At 33.0% G+C, this 27,611-nt stretch overlaps 1 long non-coding RNA gene across 3 annotated transcripts; it reads right to left on the reverse strand.

The window, feature by feature from the left end:
* Positions 1-834: 834 nt before the first annotated feature.
* Positions 835-26,972, reverse strand: LOC141381257 (uncharacterized). 3 transcript variants are annotated; one of them, XR_015481079.1, is made up of 5 exons: positions 26,916-26,972; positions 2,071-2,197; positions 1,817-1,902; positions 1,462-1,504; positions 835-1,364 (listed from the first exon to the last, which is right to left on the reverse strand). It is a non-coding gene; the product is annotated as an uncharacterized LOC141381257 (long non-coding RNA). The 3 variants fall into 3 exon arrangements; XR_015481081.1 differs by lacking the exon at positions 26,916-26,972 and adding an exon at positions 2,715-2,808; XR_015481080.1 differs by lacking the exon at positions 26,916-26,972 and adding an exon at positions 2,673-2,808.
* Positions 26,973-27,611: the final 639 nt, after the last annotated feature.

Below are 27,611 nucleotides of genomic sequence, written 5' to 3' on the forward strand. Positions count from 1 at the left end.
AAAGCACCATTTAGCCTTGAATGAACTTGCAGGTGAGTGCGTTTTATTTCCCAGTGAACTATCCCTTTAACATGTCATAGAACAAATGGAACGCGAGAAAAATGTTAAGAATGCTGCAATACAACAAGAAATGCGGTGTTTAGATAAGTCCCATTGTTCGGTTTCCATTCAACAGTGACACACTCTGAAAGACGATTTATATTTTCCTTCAGACAAACTTGTGAACGAGTTTCATCAATCAAATTAAAACTACCCACGCACATAGCTACACACAACTAACTAAACTGTGAATTCTTTATTTTATGCCACTAGATGGCATCATCTTTAGTCAAGTGAAAGATTTTTGTGCACTTCACTACGTCATATAGCGTCTATTCATGTTTCTAGTGATGGTTGTAGTTTATTTGATGTTTGTTGTGCATATTCCTTATAGTAATGCATCTATATTCTCATTTTTATTAAAAAAGTGTACACATTAGGCAATGCTGCATTTCAATGATTGAGTGTCCAAACTCAGTCCTGGAGGGCAGGTGTCCTGCATAGTTTAGCTCCAACTTCCTTCAACACACCTACACAGCAAAATATGGGGACCCAAAACAACTCTATGGGTGTTAATTTCAACACTTTGAAAGTGTCTCATGGGGTCCACTCAAAACAAAGTTAAATCAACACTTTCAAAAGGGTTGGCATATTGACACCGAAGTAAGGGTTAATTTTAACTCTGGGCAGAGTTAAAAAATGTAACTATATTTAACACCGCCTGGTGTAATATATTGTTATTTTATTCAACTCTCTTGAGTGTAAATATGGTAAAAAGGTCAAATAGACTGTAAATTACAAAAGAAAAAAACATTTTATTTGAAAACATTCACCACTTCAACAATTCATTCAGTTTTTAAAATGCAACAATGTCAAATATGCTTTAAATGTTTTATTAGTACAGACAGTATCAACAAAATATGTATGACCAGTGCTCAAAAAGGCTGTTTCAGTCCTTTAGTCCAAACTTGATGTGTTATCAGAGCAATTTGAAAGTTCAATATAGTGTCACTCATAGTTTTCTTCTGAAATTACATTTTAAACAACTTGGCTTGCAAATCTTTCACTTCTGGTGTTTCCTTGGTCCTCCATATCAAACAGAGCAGTTTAAATGAAGGTATAAATGCTGTAAACTTGTGTGAAAACAAACTGGAGCTAGGAAATCTCATCAAGCATGTCCTGTGAATAAAGTGCTTCCCAGCCACAGGATGACCTTTTTATCCATGACGATGTACAGTAGCAGCTGCTGATCGCTCGTCTGGTGGTTCCTGATGCACGGATATAGGGTGATGGTCATCTAAGAGCTCTTCAAGACTCCAGCATGACTAAGAAAAATGTTTGAAAACAAATTGCAATCAAATTCTATGATATATTTAAAAGAACATTTAAAGTAAATAAAACATTCAAGAAATCTAAACTCACCTTTTGAAAATCTTCATGATGATCCACAACTTGACTCTCCCAGCTGGTTGAGGTGACAGGATATGGAAAAGTAGAAAAAACACACACATCACTGTTGCATCTCCAAAAACAATTAGGTTAACCACTATGACTAGAACTGGACAAACAGGCAGCTGTCTGTCCAGAATGCTGAATTTAACACAACACTTGGAGCAAAATTTAGAGGAGCTTAAAATCTTTTATATCATTTAGTGATGCTGACTTCCCCAAAATATTGGCCAGTGTAAAAAATATTCATAAACTTCATAAACAACAGTTTTCTGTAAGCGTGTGCGTGCGTGCGTGCGTGCGTGCGTGTGCGTGCGTGTTTCTTTACCAGATTCAACTTGTTAGGCCCTTTCAGGTCCAGTATTGAGGCCACCTTTACTGGAGTCTAGCAGATGTTTCAGGTCCAAATATAACCTAAAATATTAGGATAAGCAGAAGTGCAAAGTAAAGAGCAAAACATTATTTAAGTAACAGTTCACCCACAATACAAAACTTATCACCTTCATGTCATTCATTATTCTTTAATGCTCTAATACCCTCTCAGCTTATTGTGAAACAAATACAGAACTTTATCAAACATACCTTCATTATTATCACCACATATGACCAAGAAGGTGTGCTTGGTCATTTCACCAACTCTGGAAATACACCATCCGTCTCTAATCAGCCACCGTCACAGGGTCTTGTGTTATTGTACAGAGAACTGTGGCTGTTAAAAAAAACAACAAAAAATTAGTATCTAACACATATGCATAACCTTCAGATAAAAAGGAGAGATGAACATCACAAAGTATGCCTCACACTTTTTCAGATATCTTTTGATTCAGATGTTGATTATTGATAATAAATCTACAAATCAAACCTGTATCATCATTAGGCTGCTCAAATATGAATCAGTTGATTAATTTTACAGACAGGCGGCTGTTTACAACGCACTAAATTGTCTTTAATAAAAAGGAAATGTTGTGTACAGTACATGCTAAGTTTAGCCTATAGTTTTAAGCACAATATCATGCGGGAGAAAAAGCTTGACTAAGATGTTCCTGACTACAGAAATAGCCTAACTTACTAACGTCAGACATCCCGAGTTGGGAAAAGTAATTTTCGGGGGATAGAGTTGATTTGCGGGAGGTAGCGGGAGAAATAAGTACCTAAAGAACAATGCTGAGTTGCGCGCGACGTACCTAACGTTAAAGAGCGGTGGGGGTGACTTGCGCGCGACGTACCTGAAGAGCTGGGAGGGATGCGGTGGAGAACTGCGGTCAAGCCAGCCGCGGTTCGGAAAAACACAGTCAAGCCAGCCGCGCTTTATATTTCGGTGCGCGCGTATTATTATCATTACGGTAATGTCAGAAGCCACACAGAGAGCGCTCCAGAGAGCACCCATTTCGCCCAGAACAGAGAGATAACAACGAACTAGAACCTAAAGTTCGTTGACGAACTTTGATGTTGGCTTGAGAAAGCCAACGTGACTGCGCCGGGGACTCAAAGGCAGTTGGCAGGAAGCACAGCGGTTGAGAAGTGGTTGCTAGGCGGTTGCTAAGGTGTAGCTAAGGCATTCCTAGGTAGTTGCTAGGGTGTTCTGAGTGGTTTCTAGGCTGTTGCTAGGGTCCACTGGACTGTTAATCGGAAGGCCTCATTTACATTTTTGATCAAATCGAGAGAGGGAGAGAGAGAGACAGAGAGAGAGAGAGAGAGAGAGGACTGATTTGTTCAGGTAGTTTAATGCAGATCACTATAGTATAGTTAGTATTTATAGTATATATTATAATCTGAACAAAATTACATTATAATAAATATCATATAAAGAAAAATATTAAATTAAAATACTAATGAAACAATAGCACATGCATTTAGTTAATTTGTCTTTTATTTAATCAGTCTTATAATTTTTGCAGTTAATATAGAGTACAGTCAATTTACAGTAATTTGCAGCATTATATATATAGTTATAGTTATATAGTTATATACAGTTTACAGGAAGAAAATCGCATTAAATACAATATTATAGGCCGTCTTCATCACGTGGTTAATTCTGACCAATGACGTTGTTCCACCCCACTGGCCACTAACACAATGTTATAATCGTAATATTTAGTTGTCATCACCTGGGTGATTTTATTTTTTTTTTTGGTAGAGCATAGGCCAAAAGCTTGGCTTTCATTGTCATTATCACAAGTGAGGAGAAGGCTCTTTTGCGGCACAGAATATTGTTTTGAAAGAAATATCTGAAGTAAACTTATGTTTTTGCCAACATAAAAGGGGGATTAAGAAATAATCCTTATAACCCTAACCATAAATGTGTGTATGTGTTATATATGTATATATGTATGTATATATATACATACATATATACAGTTGAAGTCAGAATTATTAACCCCCTTTTGATTTTTTTTCCCCTTTTTTAAATATTTTCCAAATTATGTTTAACAGAGCAAGGAAATTTTCACTGTATGTCTGATAATATTTTTTCTTCTTGAGAAAGTCTTATTTGTTTTATTTTGGCTAGAATAAAAGCAGTTATTAATTATTTAAAAATTTTTGGGACACAATTATTAGCCCCTTTAAGCAATTTTTTTTTGATAATCTACAGAACAAACCATCGTTATACAATAACTTGCCTAATTACCCTAACCTGCCTAGTTCACCTTATTAACCTAGTTAAGGCTTTAAATGTCACTTTAAGCTGTATAGAAGTGTCTTGAAAAATATCAAGTCAAATATTATTTACTGTCATCATGGCAAAGATAAAATAAAGAAGTTATTAGAAATGAGTTATTAAAACTATTATGCTTAGAAATGTGCTGAAACAATCTTCCCTCCATTAAACAGAAATTGGGGAAAAAATAAACAGGGGAGCTAATAATTCTGACTTCAACTGTATGTATATATATGTATATACACACACTTTATTTTCACTGTTTGTAAGTAATTGTTCTTAACATTTTTGCTTTAAAACATTATAATACTGTTTGGATTTTCCCCCCATAATAATAAATTGTGAACATTGCAATGTAAATTGCAATCCAGATGTTACAGAGAGAAATTGATGCAGCAACAGCAGAGCATATTAAGGGGATATAAAAAATCTTCATACATTGTATGTATATATATATATATATATATATATTCACTATTTTAAAATACATTTTCTTTGCTGTGTGTTTTTATTGGTTATGATGCTGTTTGGATTTATTTTTGCACAATAAATAAAATGTGATTTAAAAAGTGCAAACATTGTCTTTGTTAGAATTTACACGTGATTACAACGGTATAAAGACGTTCAGGTCCGACCGGACCGAATGGAAAGAAATTGTAGGTTTTGAAGATGGATTATTAGTTTTGTGGCAAGGACATAGCTGTTTTAGAGGGTTAAAATACAGATTAAAAATAAAGTTAGAATGATTTTATATTCAATATGTTTATTGTATAATATACGTGAATGTTCGCATGGCTTTCATTTTCATTATCACAAGTAGAGGAGAAGGCTTTTTCACGGCACAGAATATTCTGTTTTGAAAGAAATATCCGAAGTAAAGTTATGTTTCTGCCAACATCAGAGGCATGTATTTAAAACTCACAGGGTAGCAGACAGAATTGCATGCGGGTCGATTCCGACGCGGATGATTCTGCATCCAGATCAGTTTTATTACGCTTTATGGAGTTCACCCCGAGCATAATATGAATGACTGATGACCAGAATTAAGTTCAACCTCACCTCGATTTTGATCACCGATCTCTCTGCCTCTTAAAGGAACACTAAATAGAGTTGTATCACTTGTATTTGTGTATTTTTGCTGAGAAATTTTAATGTAAACAGCTTCAAATGTTGTAACAAGCACGTCTGAAATGAGCCGAACTTTCTGTAGAGCAAAAACAGTCAGCCCGGATATCTCCGCCTCTTAAAGGGAAAGTGCCTCTTAAAGGTGCAAAGGTGCAGTAAACTCAATTTTTCTGTCTTCTGGCGCCATCTCGTGGACACTCTGACAAGCTTTAGGTTTGAAATGAACAAATTTAATATAAAAAAAATATTTATAGGAAAACTGTTATTTATAATTACACCAAATAAATATGATAATTATCTTCAATTTAAAGCACATCTTTTGGCCAAATTTGAGGATTGTATACTTTTTTATAAGCCCCAAATACTCGATTGTAATATTTACAATTTTTTAATTAAAAAAATTTTTAATTCAAAAACTACAAATCTTATCGGCATGAGGACATACAGCAACCATCTCATGGGCAATAGACAGCTTTTGACCAAATTTGGGGCTTGTAGCATCTAAGCCCTGGGAGGAGAAGCGATTGCTTTTTTTTGGTCAGAAGCCGGAATAATAATAATAATAAGAATAATAATAAGAATAAGTTTAAGTAGCATTACAGTATGTTGGCTTTCTCAAGCCAACATAAATATACGTTTATCCCCCTTTCCTCCCACGTATGCTTTATTAAACAGTTTATTAGCTTTTTTTTGACTGTTGTTAATTTAAGAAATTGGTTTCTGGGCTTACCTTTAATTTTCTCAAGTCTATCTTTTTGCTTCAAATAATTCTATAGCAGATCAAACGGACAGAATAAATATACGATTTCTAAATACACAAAATGCGTTTCTACTTCTCCTAGCCAACTACAGTACATTGTAAATAAGGTTAAATGCAATTTTATACAACGTGGCTAACCTCAGAAAGTGAAAACAATCATAAAGTAGTCCAACAAAACATTGTTTGAATTACAAATATATGTTTATTTCATTTAAAGGGGATTTAAAAGGTTATGCTTCTTTCAGTATATGGGATATGGGGCATTATTACACTTTAGATGACTGTAAAGACCTTATTATTTGTTATAAGTAGAATAGAACAACAATAAGATCTGATGCAGGAAGTCAAATACTAAGCATACATCATATGAAGCCTGTTTTACTGCAGCATTTTGGAGAAATGTACCATTAACACACTTTAAAGTGCTATAAAGAAATAAGTAGAAAAAAAACAAAGTTTGGTTCTGATACAGGATGTACATGCATACCTCATGTAAAAGACCTCATTTAGGTGAGCAGAAGAAAATAATGGACAGGACATCCAATATTATATGCATACCTCATTATAACTTACTGCAGCATTTTGGAGAAATGTGCTATTATTGAACTATAAAGTCTTTAAAGTGCTATAAATACATTGTTTGACATAAGTTAAATAAAAGACTGATCTGGTTTGATACTGGATGTCCCATGCTATATGCATATATACTACATCTGAATACTTTTTACTTCAGCAATTTGGAAAAAAAATGCTCATTTAAAATATGTAGAAAAAAACAATAGTCAGGTCTGATACAGGACATCACATTCTAAACTTCAAATAAAGACTTGTTACTGCAGTGTTTTGGAGAAATTGGGTATTAACATTACTCAGTGTTATAAAAACCCAATTTCCAATAAGTAGACAAAAACAATGATCAGTTCCTGTACAGAACATCCCATGCTATATGTGTACTTCATATGAAATCTTTTTACTGCACTGTTTTGGAGAAACGGGCTAATAACCTAATAAAAAGTGCTATAAAGACTACATTTCAAATAGGTAAGAAAAAACAATGGTCAGTTCTTATACCATACTATATCTGTACTACACAAGAAAGCGTTTAACTACAGAGTTTTGGAGGAACAGGGTATTAACATATTTTAAAGTGCTATAAAAAACCCAATTCGAATAAGTAGAAAAAAACAATGGTCAGATCTTATACAGGACATCCTAATCTATGTGTGTACTTCACATAAAAACTTTTTACTGCAGCATTTTAAAGAAACGGGGTATTAACATAATATAAAGTACTATAAAGAGTTTATTTTAAATAAGTAAAAAAAAAAACAATGGTCAGTTCTTATACAGGACATCCCATACTATATGTGTACTTCACATTAAATCTTCTTACTGCACTGTTTTAGAGAAATTGTATATTAATATAATTTAAAGTGTTATAAGGAGCCTATTTCTAATAAGTAGAAAAAAACAATGGTCAGTTCTTATATAGGACATCCCATACTCTATGTGTACTTCACATGAAACCTTTTTACTGCAGCAATTTAAAGAGACAGGGTATTAACATAATATAAAATACTATAAAGACCCCATTTTAAATAAGTAGAAAAAAAAAACAACGGTCAGTTCTTATACAGGACATCCCATACTATGTGTGAACTTCACATGAAACCTTATTACTGCAGTGTTTTGGAGAATTTGTATATTATTATATTTCAAAGTGTTATAAAGACCCCAACTTAAATAAGTAGAAATAACAATGGTCAGTTCTTACACAGGACATACCATACTATATATGTACTTCACATGAAACCTTTTTACTGCAGCATTTTAAAGAGACGGGGTATTAACATAATATAAAATACTATAAAGACCGCAATTTAAATAAGTAGAAAAAAACAATTCTCAGTTCTTACACAGGACATCCCATACTATGTGTGGACTTCACATGAAACCTAATTACTGCAGTGTTTTGGAGAAATTGTATAATATTATATTTCAAAGTGTTATAAAGACCCTAATTTAAATAAGTAGAAAAAACAATGGTCAGTTAATATACACGACATCCCACACTATATATGTACTTCACATGAAACATATTTACTGCAGCATTTTAGAGAAATTAGGTATTAACATAATATAAAGTGCTATAAAGACCCCATTTCAAATAAGTAGAAAAAAACAATGGTCAGTTTTTGTACAAGACATTCCATATTTTGTGTGTACATCACATGAAACATTCTTACTGCACTGTTTTGGAGAAATGAGGTATTAACATAACATAAAGTTGTATAAAAACCCCATTTCAAATAAGTAGAAAAAAAACAATGGTCAGATATTATACAGGACATGCTAATCTATGTGTGTACTTCACAAGAAATATTTTTGCTGCAGCATTTTAAAGAAATGGGATATTAACATAATATAAAGTACTATAGAGACCGCATTTTAAATAAGAAGGAAAAAACATTTGTCAGTTGTTATACAGGACATCCCATACTATATGTGTACCTCACATGAAAACTTCTTACTGCACTGTTTTGGAGAAGCGGGGTATTAACAACATAATATAAAGTGATATAAAAAACCCATTTCAAATAAGTAGAAAAAACAATTGTCAGTTGTTATACAGGACATCCCATACTATATGTGTACTTCACATGAAACCTTTTTACTGCAGCATTTTGGAGAAACAAGGTATTGCATAGAAAAAAGTACTATAAATACCCCCTTTCAAATAAGTAGAAAAAAGCAATGGTCAGATCTTATACAGGATATCCTAATCTATGTGTGTACTTCACATACAATCTTTTTACTGCAGCATTTTAAAGAAACGGGGTATTAACATAATATAAAGTACTATAAAGAGTTTATTTTAAATAAGTAGAAAAAAACAATGGTCAGTTCTTATACAGGACATTTCATACTATATGTGCACTTCACATGAAACATTTTTACTGCAGCGTTTTTGGGAAACAGGGTATTAACATATGATAAAGTGCTATAAAGAGCCCATTTCCAATAAGTACAAAAAATAAATGGTCAGTTCTTACATAGGACATCCCATACTATGTACTTGACATGAAACTTTCTTACTGCACTGTTTTGGAGAAATGGGGTATTAACATAATATAAAGTACTATAAAGAGCCCATTTCCAATAAGTAGAAAGAAACAATGGTCAGTTCTTATTCAGAACATCCCATATTTTATGTGTACTTTACATAAAAACTTTTTACTGCACTGTTTTGGAGAATTGGGTAATAACCTAATATAAAGTGCTATAAAGACCGCATTTCAAATAAGTAGAAAAAAACAATAGTCAGTTCTTATACAGGACATACCATACTATATATGTACTTCACATGAAACCTTTTTACTGCAGCATTTTGGAGAAAGGGGGTATTAACATAAAATAAAGTGCTATAAAAACCCCATTTCAAATAAGTAGAAAAAAACAATGGTCAGTTCTTATACAGGACATCCCATGCTATATTTGCACTTCACATGAAACATTTTTACTGCAGCGTTTTTGGGAAACAGGGAATTAACATATGATAAAGTGCTATAAAGAGCCCATTTCCAATAAGTAGAAAAAAACATGGGTCAGTTCTTACATAGTACATCCCATACTATGTACTTGACATGAAACTTTCTTACTGCACTGTTTTGGAGAAATGGGGTATTAACATAATATGAAGTACTCTAAAGACCCCATTTCCAATAAGTAGAAAGAAACAATGGTCAGTTCTTATGCAGGACATCCCTTACTTTATGTGTACTTCACATTAAAACTTTTTACTGCACTGTTTTGGAGAATTGGGGTAATAACCTAATGTAAAGTGCTATAAAGACCGCATTTCAAAAAAGTAGAAAAAAACAATAGTCAGTTCTTATACAGGACATCCCATACTATATGTGCACTTCACATGAAACCTATTTACTGCAGCGTTTTGGAGAAAGGGGTATTAACATAATATAAAGTGCTATAAAGACCGCATTTCAAATAAGTAGAAAAAGACAATGGTCAGTTCTTATAATAGGACATCCCATACTATATCTGTACTTCACATGAAACCTATTTACTGCAGCTTTTGGAGAAAGGGGGTATTAACATAATATAAAGTGCTATAAAGACCGCATTTCAAATAAGTAGAAAAAAACTATGGTCAGTTCTTATATAGGACATCCCATACTATGTGTACTTCACATGAGACCTTTTTATTGCAGCATTTTGAAGAAAGGGGGTATTAACATGATATAAAGTGCTTTAAAGACCCCATTTCAAATAAGTAGAAAAACACAATGGTCAGTTCTTATACATGACATACCATACTATATATGTACTTCACATGAAACCTTTCTACTGCAGCATTTTGGAGAAACGAGGTATTAAGCCAATATAAAGTGCTATAAAGACCCTATTTCAAATAAGTAGAAAAAAACAATGGTCAGTTCTTATACAAGACAACCCATACTATATGTGTACTTCACATGAAACCTTTTTACTGCAGCATTTTAAAAAAAACTGGGTATTAACATATTTTATAGTGCTATAAAGAGCCCATTTCCAATAAGTAGAAAAAAACAATGGTCAGTTCTTAAACAGGACATCCCATACTATGTGCACTTCACATGAAACCTTTTTACTGCAGCGTTTTGGAGAAACAGGGTATTAATATATTATAAAGTGCTATAAGGAGCCCATTTCTAATAAGTAGAAAAAAACAATGGTCAGTTCTTATACAGGACATCCTATACTATATGTGCACTTCACATGAAATCTTTTTTACTGCAGCGTTTTGGAGAAACTGGGTATTAACCTATTATAAAGTGACATAAAAACCCCATTTCTAATAAGTAGAAAAAAACAATGGACAGTTCTTATACAAGACATCCCATACTATATGTACACTTCACATGAAATCTTTTTTACTGCAGCGTTTTGGAGAAACGGCGTATTAACATATTATAAAGTGATATAAAATCCCCATTTCTAATAAGTAGAAAAAAACAATGGACAGTTCTTATACAGGACATCCCATACTATATCTGTACTTCACATGAAGCCTTTTTACTGCAGTGTTTTGGAGTATTAAGTTACTAATGTAATTCAAAACGTTATAAAGACCCCATTTCAAATAAGTAAAAAAAAAAACAATGGTCAGTTCTTATACAGGACATCCCATACTATATGTGTACTTCACATGAAAACTTTTTACTGCAGCGTTTTGGAGAAACGGGATATTAACATTATTCATAGTGCTATAAAGACCCCAATTCAAATAAGTAGAAAAAAAGACAATGGTCAGTTCTTATACAGGACATCACATACTATATGTGCACTTCACATGAAACATTTTTACTGCAGAGTTTCGGAGAAACAGGGTATTGACATATTATAAATTGCTATAAAGAGCCCATTTCCAATAAGTAGAAAAAAACAATGGTCAGTTCTTATACAGGACGTCCCATACTATATGTGCACTTCACATGAAACCTTTTTACTGCAGCGTTTCGGAGAAACAGGGTATTAACATATTGTAAAGTGCTATAAAGAGCCCATTTCCAATAAGTAGAAAAAAACAATGGTCAGTTCTTATACAGGACATACCATACTATATGTGTACTTCACATGAAACATTTTTACTAAAGCGTTTTGGAGAAACAGGGTATTAACATATTATAAAGTACTATAAAGACCGCATTTCAAATAAGTAGAAAAAAACAATGGCCAGTTCTTATACAGTACATCCCATACTATAAATTTACTTCACATGAAACTTTTTTACTGCAGCATCCTGAAGAAATGGGGTATTAGCATAATATAATATAACTTAATATAACAATTTAGTCTCCACTTTCCTTACTAATATGCAACACCCTCTCTGACTCCTCCACTTACTATAAAAAAATACTAATGTTTTGCTTCTCACACTCTTTACACACCTGAAACTTGCCTACAGCACTTATTCATTAATGCTCTAACAGTTGTGTAAATTGCTTCCTTGTCCTCATTTGTAAGTCGCTTTGGATAAAAGCGTCCGCTAAATGACTAAATGTAAACGTATAAAGTACTAAAAAGACTGCATTTTAAATAAGTAGAAAAAAACAATGGTCAAATCTTATACAGGACATCCTAATCAATGTGTGTACTTCACATAAAAGCTTTTTACTGCAGCATTTTAAAGAAACGGGGTATTAACATAATATAAAGTACTAAAAAGACTGCATTTTAAATAAGTAGAAAAAAAACAATGGTCAGTTCTTATACAGAACATCCCATACTATATATGTACTTCACATGAAAACTTTTTACTGCAGCATTTTAAAGAAATGGGCTATTAATATAATATAAAGTACTATAAAGACCGCATTTTAAATAAGTAGAAAAAAACAATTGTCAGTTGTTATACAGGACATCCCATACTATATGTGTACTTCACATGAAAACTTCTTACTGCACTGTTTTGGAGAAGCGGGGTATTAACATAATAATATAAAGTGATATAAAAACCCCATTTCAAATAAGTATAAAAAACAATGGTCAGTTCTTATACAGGACATCCCATACTATATATCTACTTCACATAAAACCTTTTTACTCCAGCATTTTAAAGAAATTGGGTATTAACATAATATAAACACAGCATTTTAAATAAGTAGAAAAAAACATTGGTCAGTTCTTGTACAGGACATTTCATAGTACATGTGTACTTCACATGAACCTTTTTACTGCAGCATTTTAAAGAAATGGGGTATTAACATAATATAAAGTGATATAAAAACCTCATTAAAAATAAGTAGAAAAAACAATGGTCAGTTCTTATACAGGACATCCCATAATATATGTGTACTTCACATGAAACCTTTTTACTGCAGCATTTAAAGAAATGGGGTATTAACATACTATAAAGTGACATAAAAACCTAATTTCAAATAAGTAGAAAAAACAATAGTCAGTTCTTATACAGGACATCCTAAACTATATATGTACTTCACATGAAACCTTTTTACTTCAGCATTTTAACGAAACGGGGCATTAACATAATATAAAGTACTATAAAGACTTAAATTTAAATAAGTAGAAAAAACAATGGTCAGTTTTTTTACAGGACATCCCATACTATTTATGTACTTCACATGAAACCTTTTTACTGCAGCAATTTAAAGAAACTGGCTATTAACATAATATAAAGTACTATAAACACCCCATTTCAAATAAGTATAAAAAAACAATGGTCAGTTCTTATATTGGACATCCTAATCTATGTGTGTACTTCACATGAAAACTTTTTACTGCAGCATTTTAAAAAAACGGGGGTATTAACCTATTATAAAGTGCTATAAAAACCTCTATTCAAATAAGTAGAAAAAACAATGGTCAATTCTTATACAGGACATCCTATACTATATGTGTACTTCACACTAAACCTTCTAACTGCACTGCTTTGGAAAAATGGGGTATAGATCTAATATAAAGTGCTATAAAGATCGCATTTCAAGTAGAAAAAAACAATTGTCAGTTCTCATACAGGACATCCCATACTATGTGTGTACTTCACATACAATCTTTTTACTGCAGCATTTTAAAGAAACGGGGTATTAACATAATATAAAGTACTATAAAGACCGCATTTTAAATAAGTAGAAAAAAATAATGGTTGATTCTTATATAGGACATCCAATACTATATATGTACTTCACATGAAACCTTTTTACTGCAGCATTTTCGAGAAATGGGGTATTATCCCATTATAAAGTGCTATAAAGACCACAGTTTAAATAAGTAGAAGACAACAATAGTCAGTTCTTATACAGGATATTCCATATTATATGTGTACTTCACATAAAGCCTTTTTACTTCAGTGTTTTGGAGAAACAGGGTATTAACATATTACAAAGTGCTATAAAGACCCCATTTCAAATAAGTAGAAAAAACAATGGTCAGTTCATATATAGGACATCCCATACTATGTGTACTTCACATGAGACCTTTTTATTGCAGCATTTTGAAGAAATGGGGTATTAACCTATTATAAAGTGATACAAAGACCGCATGTCAAATAAGTAGAAAAAAACATTGGTCTGTTCTTATATAGGACATCCCAGACTATATGCGTACTTCACATGGATTATTCTTACTGCAGCATTTTCGAGAAATGGGATATTAACATATTACAAAGTGCTATAAAGACCCCATTTCTAATAAGTTGAAGAAAACTATTGCCAGTTTTCATACAGGGCCTCCTATACTATACACATACTTCATGTGAAGACTTCTCACCAAATAATTTTGGAGAAATTGGGAAATAACAAAATTCAAGTGTTTTAAAGACCCCATTTTTTAGAAGTAGAATACAAAAATAGTCAGTTTTTGTAGAGGACATCTCATAAAATTTGCATACATCATATAAAGCCTTCTTACTACTACTTTTGAGAGAAATGGGGCACTAACATAATATGAAGTACTATAAAGACCTCATTACTAATAAGTAGAAAAAACAATAGTCAGTTGTCATACAGGATGTCCTATACTTTATGCATACTTCATGTTAAAACTTATTACTGCACCATTTTCGAGAAATTGGGTATTAAACTTATAAATTGCTTTAAAGACCCCTTTTCTAAAAAGTAGAAAAAAATAACAATGCTCAGCTCTTCCTATTGCTGAATACTCGTAGAGGACATCCCATACTGTATGCATACCTAATATGAAACCTTCTTACTGCCACTTTTTGGAGAATTGGGACATTAACATAATATAAAGTGCTTTATGTTTTTGTACAGGACGTCCCTCACTGTATGCATAATTTACATGAAACCATCCTACTGCGGCATTTTGGTGAAATAGGTATCAACTTAAAGTACTAAAAAGACCTCATTTCTAATAAGTAGAAAAAATCAATGGTCAGTTCTTGTACAGGACATCCAATACTACATGTATTTATCAGATGAAGACTTGTTACTGCAGTGTTTTGGAGAATTTGGGCATAAACATTGTATAAAGTGCTTTAAATACCCAATGTCTAATAAGTAGAAGAAAACAATGGGCAGTTCACATTCATGACATTCCATAATATATGCTTACTTTACATGAAACCTTGTCACTGCAGCATTTTGGAGAAATAGAGGAATAATAACATTCAAAGTGTCATAAAGACCCAATGTCTAATAAGTAGAAGAAAACAATGGTCTGTTCTTAAAAAGGACGTCCCATACTAAAGGCGTACCTCATATGAAGACTTCTTATGGCAGCGTTTTAGAGAAAAGGGACATAATTACCTTTTAGATGGCTATCAAGACCCCATTTCTAATAAGTAAAAAAAAAAAAAAAACAGTCAGTTCTTCAATGGACAATTCAGTGATCAGTTAGGTTGATGGCATCATCCCAACTGTCTCAAGCTATTATTGTACCATTATAACAAAATGATATTATTGGGGATGATGAGTGGTGCTGCTCCAAATGTAGGGTACAAAGACAAAGACAAAACAAATATGTTTGGTTAATTTCATAGAGATACTGTAGTTTACCCAAAAGTGAAAATGAACGCACTATGCACTGGCAATCAAATGGTTACAAACATTTATTAGTTCCTTCTTTTGGTTGAACATAAAAGATATTTAGAATGAACTTGAAAACTGGTAACCATTGACTTCCATTTTAGAAAAAAAAACAATTACTATGGAGGTCAATAAATATAGTTCCTCAGCAGGAAGGGAACTGCAATTCTGTGTATCCCTGACACATTTGGAGTTGTGGAAAACTGTGATGTGCTGTCTGTCCTTGACACATTCGTCCTGTATCAAAACTGACCATTATTTTATTCTACTCATTCGAAATGGACACTTTATAGTCATCTGAAGAGTAGTAACGCCCCATTAATCCAGATCACTGCAGTAACAAGTCTTCCTATGAGGTATGCATATAGTATGTGATGTCCTGTAAAAGAAATGACTGTTCTTTTTTCTACTTATTAGAAATGAGGTGTTTGTAGCAATCTAAAAGGTAACAATGTCCCAATTCTCCAAAACGATGCAGTAACAAGTCTTCGTCTGAGATATGCATATAGCATTGCATGTCCTGTACGACTGATCAATGTTTTCTTCTACTTAGTAGAAATTGGGTCATTATAGAACTTGCTGCAGTAAGAAGTCTTCATATGTACAAGAGCTGATGATTTTATGTACTTATTAGAAATTGGGTGTTTATATCAATCTGAAAAGTAATAATGTCCCAATTCTCCAAAAAACTGAAGTAACAAGTGTTCATGTGAAGTACGCTTATAATATAGGATGTCCTGCATAAGAGCTGACCATTGTTTTCTTCTACTTACAAGAAATTGGGTCTTTGAAACACTTTAAATTATGTTAAACCTCATTTCTCAAAAACCCTGCTGTAATAAGGTTTTTATGTGAAGTACACATTTAGTATGGGAAGTCCTGTACAATAACTAATCATTGTTTTTTTTAATACTTTTTGGAAATGGGGTCTTTATAACATTTTGAATTATAATAATACCCAATTGTTCAGTAAAAAGGTTCCATGTGAAGTACAGATATAGTATGGGATGTCATGTATAAGAACTGACATTGTTTTTTTCAACTTATTTGAATTGGGGTCTTTATAACACTTTATAATATGTTAATACCTAATTTTTCCAAAACACTGGAGTAAAAAGGTTTCAGGTCAAGTACACACATAGTATGGGATGTCCTGAATAAGAACTGACCACTGTTTTTTTTTTCTAATTATTTGAAATGCGGTCTTTATAGCACTTTATAATATTTTAATACCCAATTTCTCCAAAACGCTGCAGTAAAAAGGTTTCATGTCAAGTGCACATAGTATGGGACGTCCTGTTTAAGAACTGACCATTGTTTTTTTCTACTTATTGGAAATGGGCTCTTTATAGCACTATAAAATATGTTAATACCCAGTTTCTTTAAAATGCTGCAGTAAAAAGGTTTCATGTGAAGAGCACATATAGTATGGGATCTCCTGTATAAGAACTGACCATTGTTTTTTTCTACTTATTTGAAATGGGGTCTTTATAGCACTTGATATTAGCTTAATACCCCGTTTCTTCAAAATGCTGCAGTAAAAAGGTTTCATGTGAAGTACATATGTAGTATGGGATGTCATGTATAAGAACTGACCATTGTCTTTTTCTGCTTATTTGAAATGGGGTCTTTATAGCACTTTATATTATGTTAATACCCCCTTTCTCCAAAATGCTGCAGTAAAAAGGTTTCATGTGAAGTACAGATATAGTATGGGACGTCCTGTATAAGAACTGACCATTGTTTTTTTCTACTTATTTGAAATGGGGTCTTTATAGCACTTGATATTAGCTTAATACCCCGTTTCTTCAAAATGCTGCAGTAAAAAGGTTTCATGTGAAGTACATATGTAGTATGGGATGTCATGTATAAGAACTGACCATTGTCTTTTTCTGCTTATTTGAAATGGGGTCTTTATAGCACTTTATATTATGTTAATACCCCCTTTCTCCAAAATGCTGCAGTAAAAAGGTTTCATGTGAAGTACAGATATAGTATGGGACGTCCTGTATAAGAACTGACCATTGTTTTTTTCTACTTATTTGATATGGGGTCTTTATAACATTTTGAATTAAATTAGTAACCTAATACTACAAAATGCTGCAGTAAAAAAGATTTAATGTGAAATTCACATATAGTATGGGATGTCCTGTATAAGAACTGACCATTGTTTTTTTTTTTTTACTTTTCAGAAATAGGCTCTTTATAGCACTTTATAATATGTTAATACCCTGTTTCTCCAAAACGCTGCAGTAAAAAAGTTTCATGTGAAGTACACATATAGTATGGGACGTCCTGTTTAAGAACTGACCATTTTTTTTTCTACTTATTGGAAATGGGCTCTTTATAGCACTTTATCATACGTTAATACCCTGTTTCCCAAAAACGCTGCAGTAAAAATGTTTCATGTGAAGTACACATATAGTATGGTATGTCCTGTATAAGAACTGACTATTGTTTTTTTCTACTTTTTTGAAATGCGGTCTTTATAGCACTTTATACTAGGTTATTACCCCAATTCTCCAAAACAGTGCAGGAAAAAGTTTTTATGTGAAGTACACATAAAGTAAGGGATGTCCTGCATAAGAACTGACCATTGTTTCTTTCTACTTATTGGAAATGGGGTCTTTAGAGTACTTTATATTATGTTAATACCCCATTTCTCCAAAACAGTGCAGTAAGAAAGTTTTATGTCAAGTACATAGTATGGGATGTCCTATGTAAGAACTGACCCATGTTTTTTTCTACTTATTGGAAATGGGCTCTTTATAGCACTTCATCATATGTTAATACCCTGTTTCCCAAAAACGCTGCAGTAAAAATGTTTCATGTGAAGTGCAAATATAATATAGGATGTCCTGTATAAGAACTGACCATTGTTTTTTTCTACTTATTTGAAATGGGGTCTTTATAGCACTTTATATTATGTTAATACCCCATTTCTCTAAAATGCTGCAGTAAATAGGTTTCATGTAAAGTACAGATATAGTATGGGATGTCGTGTATAATAACTGACCATTGTTTTTTTCTACTTATTTAAATTGGGGTCTTTATAACACTTTGAAATATAATATTATACAATTTCTCCAAAACACTGCAGTAATAAGGTTTCATGTGAAGTCCACACATAGTATGGGATGTCCTGTATAAGAACTGACCATTGTTTTTTTCTACATATTTAAAATGCGGTCTTTATAGTATTTTACATTATGTTAATACCCCTTCTCTTTAAAATGCTGCTGTAAAAAGGTTTCATGTGAAGTACATATATAGTATGGGATGTCCTGTATAAGAACTGACCATTGTTTTTTTCTACTTATTTGAAATGGGGTCTTTATAGCACTTTATTTTATGTTAATACCCCATTTCTCTAAAATGCTGCCGTAAATAGGTTTCATGTGAAGTAGAGATATAGTATGGGATGTCGTGTATAATAACTGACCATTGTTTTTTTCTACTTATTTAAATTGGGGTCTTTATAGCACTTTATATTATGTTAATACCCCTTCTCCAAAATGCTGCAGTAAAAAGGTTTCATGTGAAGTACATATATAGTATGGTATGTCCTGTATAAGAACTGACCATTGTTTTTTTCTACTTATTTGAAATGCGGTCTTTATAGCACTTTATATTATGTTAATACCCCCTTTCTCCAAAACGCTGCAGTAAATAGGTTTCATGTGAAGTGCACATATAGTATGGGATGTCCTGTATAAGAACTGACCATTGTCTTTTTCTACTTATTTGAAATAGGGTCTTTATAGCACTTTATATTATGTTAATACCCCCTTTCTCGAAAATGCTGCAGTAAAAAGGTTTCATGTGAAGTACACATATAGTATGGTATGTCCTGTATAAGAACTGACTATTGTTTTTTTCTACTTTTTTGAAATGCGGTCTTTATAGCACTTTATATTAGGTTATTACCCCAATTCTCCAAAACAGTGCAGTAAAAAGTTTTTATGTGAAGTACACATAAAGTAAGGGATGTCCTGCATAAGAACTGACCATTGTTTCTTTCTACTTATTGGAAATGGGGTCTTTAGAGTACTTTATATTATGTTAATACCCCATTTCTCCAAAACAGTGCAGTAAGAAAGTTTCATGTCAAGTACATAGTATGGGATGTCCTATGTAAGAACTGACCCATGTTTTTTTCTACTTATTGGAAATGGGCTCTTTATAGCACTTCATCATATGTTAATACCCTGTTTCCCAAAAACGCTGCAGTAAAAATGTTTCATGTGAAGTGCAAATATAATATAGGATGTCCTGTATAAGAACTGACCATTGTTTTTTTCTACTTATTTGAAATGGGGTTTTTATAGCACTTTATTTTATGTTAATACCCCCTTTCTCCAAAATGCTGCAGTAAAAAGGTTTCATGTGAAGTACATATATAGTATGGTATGTCCTGTATAAGAACTGACCATTGTTTTTTTCTACTTATTTGAAATAGGGTCTTTATAGCACTTTATATTGGCTTAATAACCCCTTTCTCCAAAATGCTGCAGTAAAAAGGTTTCATGTGAAGTACACATATAGTATGGTATGTCCTGTAAAAGAACTGACCATAGTTTTTTTCTACTTATTTGAAATGCGGTCTTTATAGCACTTTATATTATGTTAATACCCCCTTTCTCCAAAAGCTGCAGTAAATAGGTTTCATGTGAAGTACAGGTATAGTATGGGATGTCCTATTATAAGAACTGACCATTGTCTTTTTCTACTTATTTGAAATGCGGTCTTTATAGCACTTTATATTATGTTAATACCCCTTTCTCCAAAACGCTGCAGTAAATAGGTTTCATGTGAAGTGCACATATAGTATGGGATGTCCTCTATAAGAACTGACCATTGTCTTTTTCTACTTATTTGAAATGGGGTCTTTATAGCACTTTATATTATGTTAATACCCCCTTTCTCCAAAATGCTGCAGTAAAAAGGTTTCATGTGAAGTACACATATAGTATGGTATGTCCTGTATAAGAACTGACTATTGTTTTTGTCTACTTATTTGAAATGCGGTCTTTATAGCACTTTATAATATATTAATACCCCCTTTCTCCAAAACGCTGCAGTAAATAGGTTTCATGTGAAGTGCACATATAGTATGGGATGTCCTGTATAAGAACTGACCATTGTCTTTTTCTACTTATTTGAAATGGGGTCTTTATAGCACTTTATATTATGTTAATACCCCCTTTCTCCAAAATGCTGCAGTAAAAAGGTTTCATGTGAAGTACATATATAGTATGGTATGTCATGTATAAGAACTGACCATTGTCTTTTTCTACTTATTTGAAATGGGGTCTTTAAAGCACTTTATATCATGTTAATACCCCCTTTCTCCAAAATGCTGCAGTAAAAAGGTTTCATGTGAAGTACACATATAGTATGGTATGTCCTGTATAAGAACTGACCATAGTTTTTTTCTACTTATTTGAAATGCGGTCTTTATAGCACTTTATATTATGTTAATACCCCCTTTCTCCAAAAGCTGCAGTAAATAGGTTTCATGTGAAGTACAGATATAGTATGGGATGTCCTATTATAAGAACTGACCATTGTCTTTTTCTACTTATTTGAAATGCGGTCTTTATAGCACTTTATATTATGTTAATACCCCTTTCTCCAAAACGCTGCAGTAAATAGGTTTCATGTGAAGTGCACATATAGTATGGGATGTCCTCTATAACAACTGACCATTGTCTTTATCTACTTATTTGAAATGGGGTCTTTATAGCACTTTATATTATGTTAATACCCCCTTTCTCCAAAATGCTGCAGTAAAAAGGTTTCATGTGAAGTACACATATAGTATGGTATGTCCTGTATAAGAACTGACTATTGTTTTTGTCTACTTATTTGAAATGCGGTCTTTATAGCACTTTATAATATATTAATACCCCCTTTCTCCAAAACGCTGCAGTAAATAGGTTTCATGTGAAGTGCACATATAGTATGGGATGTCCTGTATAAGAACTGACCATTGTCTTTTTCTACTTATTTGAAATGGGGTCTTTATAGCACTTTATATTATGTTAATACCCCCTTTCTCCAAAATGCTGCAGTAAAAAGGTTTCATGTGAAGTACATATATAGTATGGTATGTCATGTATAAGAACTGACCATTGTCTTTTTCTACTTATTTGAAATGGGGTCTTTATAGCACTTTATATTATGTTAATACCCCCTTTCTCCAAAACGCTGCAGTAAATAGGTTTCATGTGAAGTGCACATATAGTATGGGATGTCCTATTATAAGAACTGACCATTGTCTTTTTCTACTTATTTGAAATGCGGTCTTTATAGCACTTTATATTATGTTAATACCCCCTTTCTCCAAAATGCTGCAGTAAAAAGGTTTCATGTGAAGTACATATATAGTATGGTATGTCATGTATAAGAACTGACCATTGTCTTTTTCTACTTATTTGAAATGCGGTCTTTATAGCACTTTATATTATGTTAATACCCCCTTTCTCCAAAACGCTGCAGTAAATAGGTTTCATGTGAAGTACAGGTATAGTATGGGATGTCCTATTATAAGAACTGACCATTGTCTTTTTCTACTTATTTGAAATGCGGTCTTTATAGCACTTTATATTATGTTAATACCCCCTTTCTCCAAAACGCTGCAGTAAATAGGTTTCATGTGAAGTGCACATATAGTATGGGATGTCCTGTATAAGAACTGACCATTGTCTTTTTCTACTTATTTGAAATGGGGTCTTTATAGCACTTTATATTATGTTAATACCCCCTTTCTCCAAAATGCTGCAGTAAAAAGGTTTCATGTGAAGTACACATATAGTATGGTATGTCCTGTATAAGAACTGACTATTGTTTTTTTCTACTTATTTGAAATGCGGTCTTTATAGCACTTTATATTGGCTTATTACCCCAATTCTCCAAAACAGTGCAGTAAAAAGTTTTTATGTGAAGTACACATAAAGTATGGGATGTCCTGAATAAGAACTGACCATTGTTTCTTTCTACTTATTGGAAATGGGGTCTTTATAGTACTTTATATTATGTTAATACCCCATTTGTCCAAAACAGTGCAGTAAGAAAGTTTCATGTCAAGTACATAGCATGGGATGTCCTATGTAAGAACTGACAATTGTTTTTTTCTACTTATTGGGAGTGGGCTCTTTATAGCACTATAAAATATGTTAGTACCCCCTTTCTCCAAAATGCTGCAGTAAAAAGGTTTCATGTGAAGTACACATATAGTATGGTATGTCCTGTATAAGAACTGACCATTGTTTTTTTCTACTTATTTGAAATAGGGTCTTTATAGCACTTTATATTGGCTTAATACCCAGTTTCTCCAAAATGCTGCAGTAAAAAGGTTTCATGTGAAGTACATATATAGTATGGTATGTCATGTATAAGAACTGACCATTGTCTTTTTCTACTTATTTGAAATGGGGTCTTTATAGTTTTTTATATTATGTTAATACCCCCTTTCTCCAAAATGCTGCAGTAAAAAGGTTTCATGTGAAGTACAGATATAGTATGGGACGTCCTGTATAAGAACTGACCATTGTTTTTTTCTACTTATTTGAAATGGGGTCTTTATAGCACTTTATATTGGCTTAATACCCCCTTTCTCGAAAATGCTGTAGTAAAAAGGTTTCATGTGAAGTACACATATAGTATGGTATGTCCTGTATAAGAACTGACCATTGTCTTTTTCTTCTTATTTGAAATGCTGTCTTTATAGCACTTTATATCAGGTTATTACCCCGTTTCTCCAAAACAGTGCAGTAAAAAGTTTTTATGTGAAGTACACATATAATATGGGATGTCCTGAATAAGAACTGACCATTGTTTCTTTCTACTTATTGGAAATGGGGTCTTTATAGTACTTTATATTATGTTAATACCCCATTTCTCCAAAACAGTTCAGTAAGAAAGTTTCATGTCAAGTACATAGTATGGGATGTCCTTTGTAGAACTGACCCTTGTCTTTTTCTACTTATTAAAAATGGGGTCTTTGTAACACTTTAAATCATATTAATATACAATTTCTCCAAAACAGTGCAGTAAGAAGGTTTAATGTGAAGTACACATATAGTACGGGATGTCCTGTATAAGAACTGACCATTGTTTATTTCTACTTATTTAAAACGGGGTCCTTATGTTACTTTATACTATGTTAATTCCCCCGTGTCTTTAAAATGCTGCAGTAAAAAGCTTTCATGTGAAGTACACACAGAGATAAGGGTGTTGTGTATAAGATCTGACCATTGTTTTTCTCTACTTATTTGAAAGGTGGACTTTATAGTACATTTTTTCTATGTTAACACCCCGTTTCTCTAAAATGCTGCAGTAAAAAGGTTTCTTGTGAAGTACATATATAGTATGAGATGTCCTGTATAAGAACCGACCATTGTTTTTTTCTACTTATTTGAAGTGGGGTTTTTATATCACTTTGCTGTGTTAATACCTCATTTCTCCAAAACAGTGCAGTAAGAAGGTTTCATGTAATGTACACACATAGTATGGGATGTCCTGTACTAGAACTGACCATTGTTTTTTTCTACTTATTTGAAATGAGGTCTTTATAGCACCTTATTTTATTTCAATACCCCTTTTCTCCAAAATGCTGCAGTAAAAAAAGTTTTATGTGAAGTACAGATATAGTATGGATGTCCTGTAAAGGAACTGACCATTGTTTTTTTTTTCTACTTATTTGAATTGGGGTCTTTAGAACACTTTGAAATATATTATATACAATTTCCCCAAAACACTGCAGTAAAAAGGTTTCATGTGAAGTACACATATAGTATGGGATGTCCTGTATAAGAACTGACCATAGATTTTTTCTACCTATTTAAAATGTGGTCTTTATAGTATTTTATATTATGTTAATACCCCGTTTCTTTAAAATGCTGCAGTAAAAACGCTTCATGTGAAGTACATATATAGTATAGTATGTCCTGTATAAGAACTGTCCATTGTTTTTTTCTACTTATTAGAAATGGGGTTTTTATATCACTTTATAATAGGTTAATACCCAGTTTCTCCAAAACGCTGCAGTAAAAAAGATTTCATGTGAAGTACACATATAGTATGGGATGTCCTGAATAAGAACTGACCATTGTTTCTTTCTACTTAATCGAAATGGGGTCTTTATAACACTTTAGATTATGTTAATGTCCCACTTCTCCAGATAGCTGGAGTAAGAAGTGTTTATATGTAGTATGCATATTGTATGTGATGTTCTGTACAGGAACTGATCATTGTTTTTTGTCTATTTATTGAAAATTGGGTCTTCATAACACTTTGAGTAATGTTAATGCCCAATTTCTCCAAAACACTGCAGTAACAAGTCTTTATATGAGGTTTAGTATGGGATGTCCTGTATAAGACCTGACTATTGTTTTTTTTCTACATCTTTTAAATGAGCAATTTTTTTTTCTCCAAATTGCTGCAGTAAAAATGATTCATATGTTGTATATATGCATATAGCATGGGACATCTAGTATCAGACCTGATCACTCTTTTATTTAACTTATTCCAAACAATGTATTTATAACACTTTAAAGACTTTATAGCTCATTAATAGCCCATTTCTCCAAAATGCTGCAGTAAGTTATTATGAGGTATGCATATAATATTGGATGTCCTGTCCATAGTTTTCTTCTGTTAACTTAAATGAGGTCTTTCACATGAGGTATGCATGTACATCCTGTATCAGAACCAAACTTTGTTTTTTTTTCTACTTATTTCTTTATAGCACTTTAAAGTGTGTTAATGGTACATTTCTCCAAAATGCTGCAATAAAACAGGCTTCATATGATGTTAGTATTTGACTTCCTGCATCGATCTTATTGTTGTTCTATTCTACTTATAACAAATAATAAGGTCTTTACAGTCATCTAAAGTGTAATAATGCCCCATATCCCATATACTGAAAGAAGCATACATTTTTAAATACCCTTTAAATAAAACCAACATATATTTGTAACTTAAACAATGCTATGTTGGACTACTTTATGATTATTTTCACTTTCTGAGGTTAGGCACGATGTATAAAACTGCATTCAACTTTATTTGCAATGTACTGTAGTTGGCTAGGAGAAGTAGAAACGCATTCTGTGTATTTAGAAATCGTATATTTATTCTGTCCGTTTGATCTGCTATAAAATCATTTGTAGCAAAAAGATAGACTTGAGGAAATTAAAGGTAAGCCCAGAAACCAATTTCTTAAAATAACAACAGTCAAAAAAGCTAATAAATTGTTTAATAAAGCATACGTGGGAGGAAAGGGGGATAAACTTATATTTCGTTGTCATCTCTCTGTTCTGGGCGAAATGGGTGCTCTGTGGAGCGCTCTCTGTGTGGCTGTTGACATTACCGTAATGATAATAATACGCGCGCACCAAAATATAAAGCGCGGCTGGCTTGACTGTGTTTTTCCGAACCGCGGCTGGCTTGACCGCAGTGGTGGACTGGGGTGTGCAAAGTGTTTAATGACCGGGCGGGAGACGCGCGATTTCCGGGAGATTATCATTCATTTGCGGGTATCTACTTGGGCATCTGGGAGTCTCTGTGCATTTGCGGGATAACGTTAACGTTAGTCCCACAACTTCCGGGAGACTTCTGTAACCTTAAAAGTCTGAGAAAGTGCAAGCGCGGTCATTTAAAGACATTAATGTTAACATTCCGACTTTAATGGTTGTCAACGCTTAATATAATTCAAGCGTACGTTATCACGCGAGTCTATGGACTAACGGTATATGGACGGCCACGAATGAACCAGTTTAAAAGGGCCGCGGTGTTTAAAACAACCAAATTAACGTACATGAATAACAAACAATCATATGTTTTAGTCAGGAAGCCTTTTACAAGTAAGCATATGTTCATTTACCCACCAGATATGTTTTAGAAACTCTCCAGAGCTCATGGAAACCGTCCTGTGTTGCCGTTAGCATCCGGGCAGAGTAGGTTAGGCTGCTCCGGTGAATCTCTCGCTAGTTTGTTTCGAATTAAAGGAGAAGTGTCGATTTTATTTTACAGATGGGTAACAATGCACAAAATGGCATTAAGCGTGACAGAAATGTGTTGAACATGTACATTTGATGTTTTTATGCATTATGTATGCGTGAGCATATATAAAACATTCTTGAAAAGAAGTGAATAGTAACGTAATGCAGTTAAGCTAGATACACAAACGACCATGAATGAACCGCAGAAGTTTAAAATTGTCACTCCATTCTGAAGTTATTAACTTAACAATATGTTTACAACTGTATTTCCTTAAAGAAAGTCAGTAAAATACCAACATTTAGGTAGTTTGACTCACCAGTTGCTGTTCTAAACCTCAGATGGAAAATGGCGTCTGGAAAATTCTTCAGTGACTGGGGCTGCATGAATTCCCGGATGTTGGAAATAACACCACCAAGTGTAGAAAAGATAACTCCTTGATTTCGCACTGAATAAAATCAATTCTAACTCTTATTATATTCATTTATCAAAATCTAACTCTTTAACGTCAACACTTTACTCTGAAATGCTTCAACACCGAGAATTTAACTCAGATGAATTTGCTGTGTACCTGTGAGTTTCTAGTATACCTAGAAAGAGCTTGATTAGCTGGTTCAGGTGTGTTTAATAGGGTTTAAAACTAAAATATGCAGGACACACCAGCCCTCGAGGACCGAGTTTGGACACCCTTCTCTTATATGAATTCAATGCTCTCATTCATTCATTCATTCATTCATTCATTCATTCATTCATTCATTCATTCATTCATACATACATACATGCATTCATTCATTCATTCATTCTTTCATTCATGCAAATAACACCCTCCTTTAAAATAATGCCTAGCTGACAAAGAACAGTATAAGTAAACGTATATTTAATGTTCATTGTGCATGTATTTCTATGCTCATTATAATTAGCAAAGTGTACACATTAGGCAATGTTGCATTTCAATGATTGAGATCTCTTAGATGAATTCAATGCTATCATTGATTGATTGATTGATTGATTGATT

The sequence above is a fragment of the Danio rerio genome, chromosome 3 (genome assembly GCF_052040795.2).
Source record: "Danio rerio strain M-AB ecotype USA chromosome 3, GRCz13ab, whole genome shotgun sequence".
In the NCBI taxonomy this organism is placed as follows: Eukaryota; Metazoa; Chordata; class Actinopteri; order Cypriniformes; family Danionidae; genus Danio; species Danio rerio.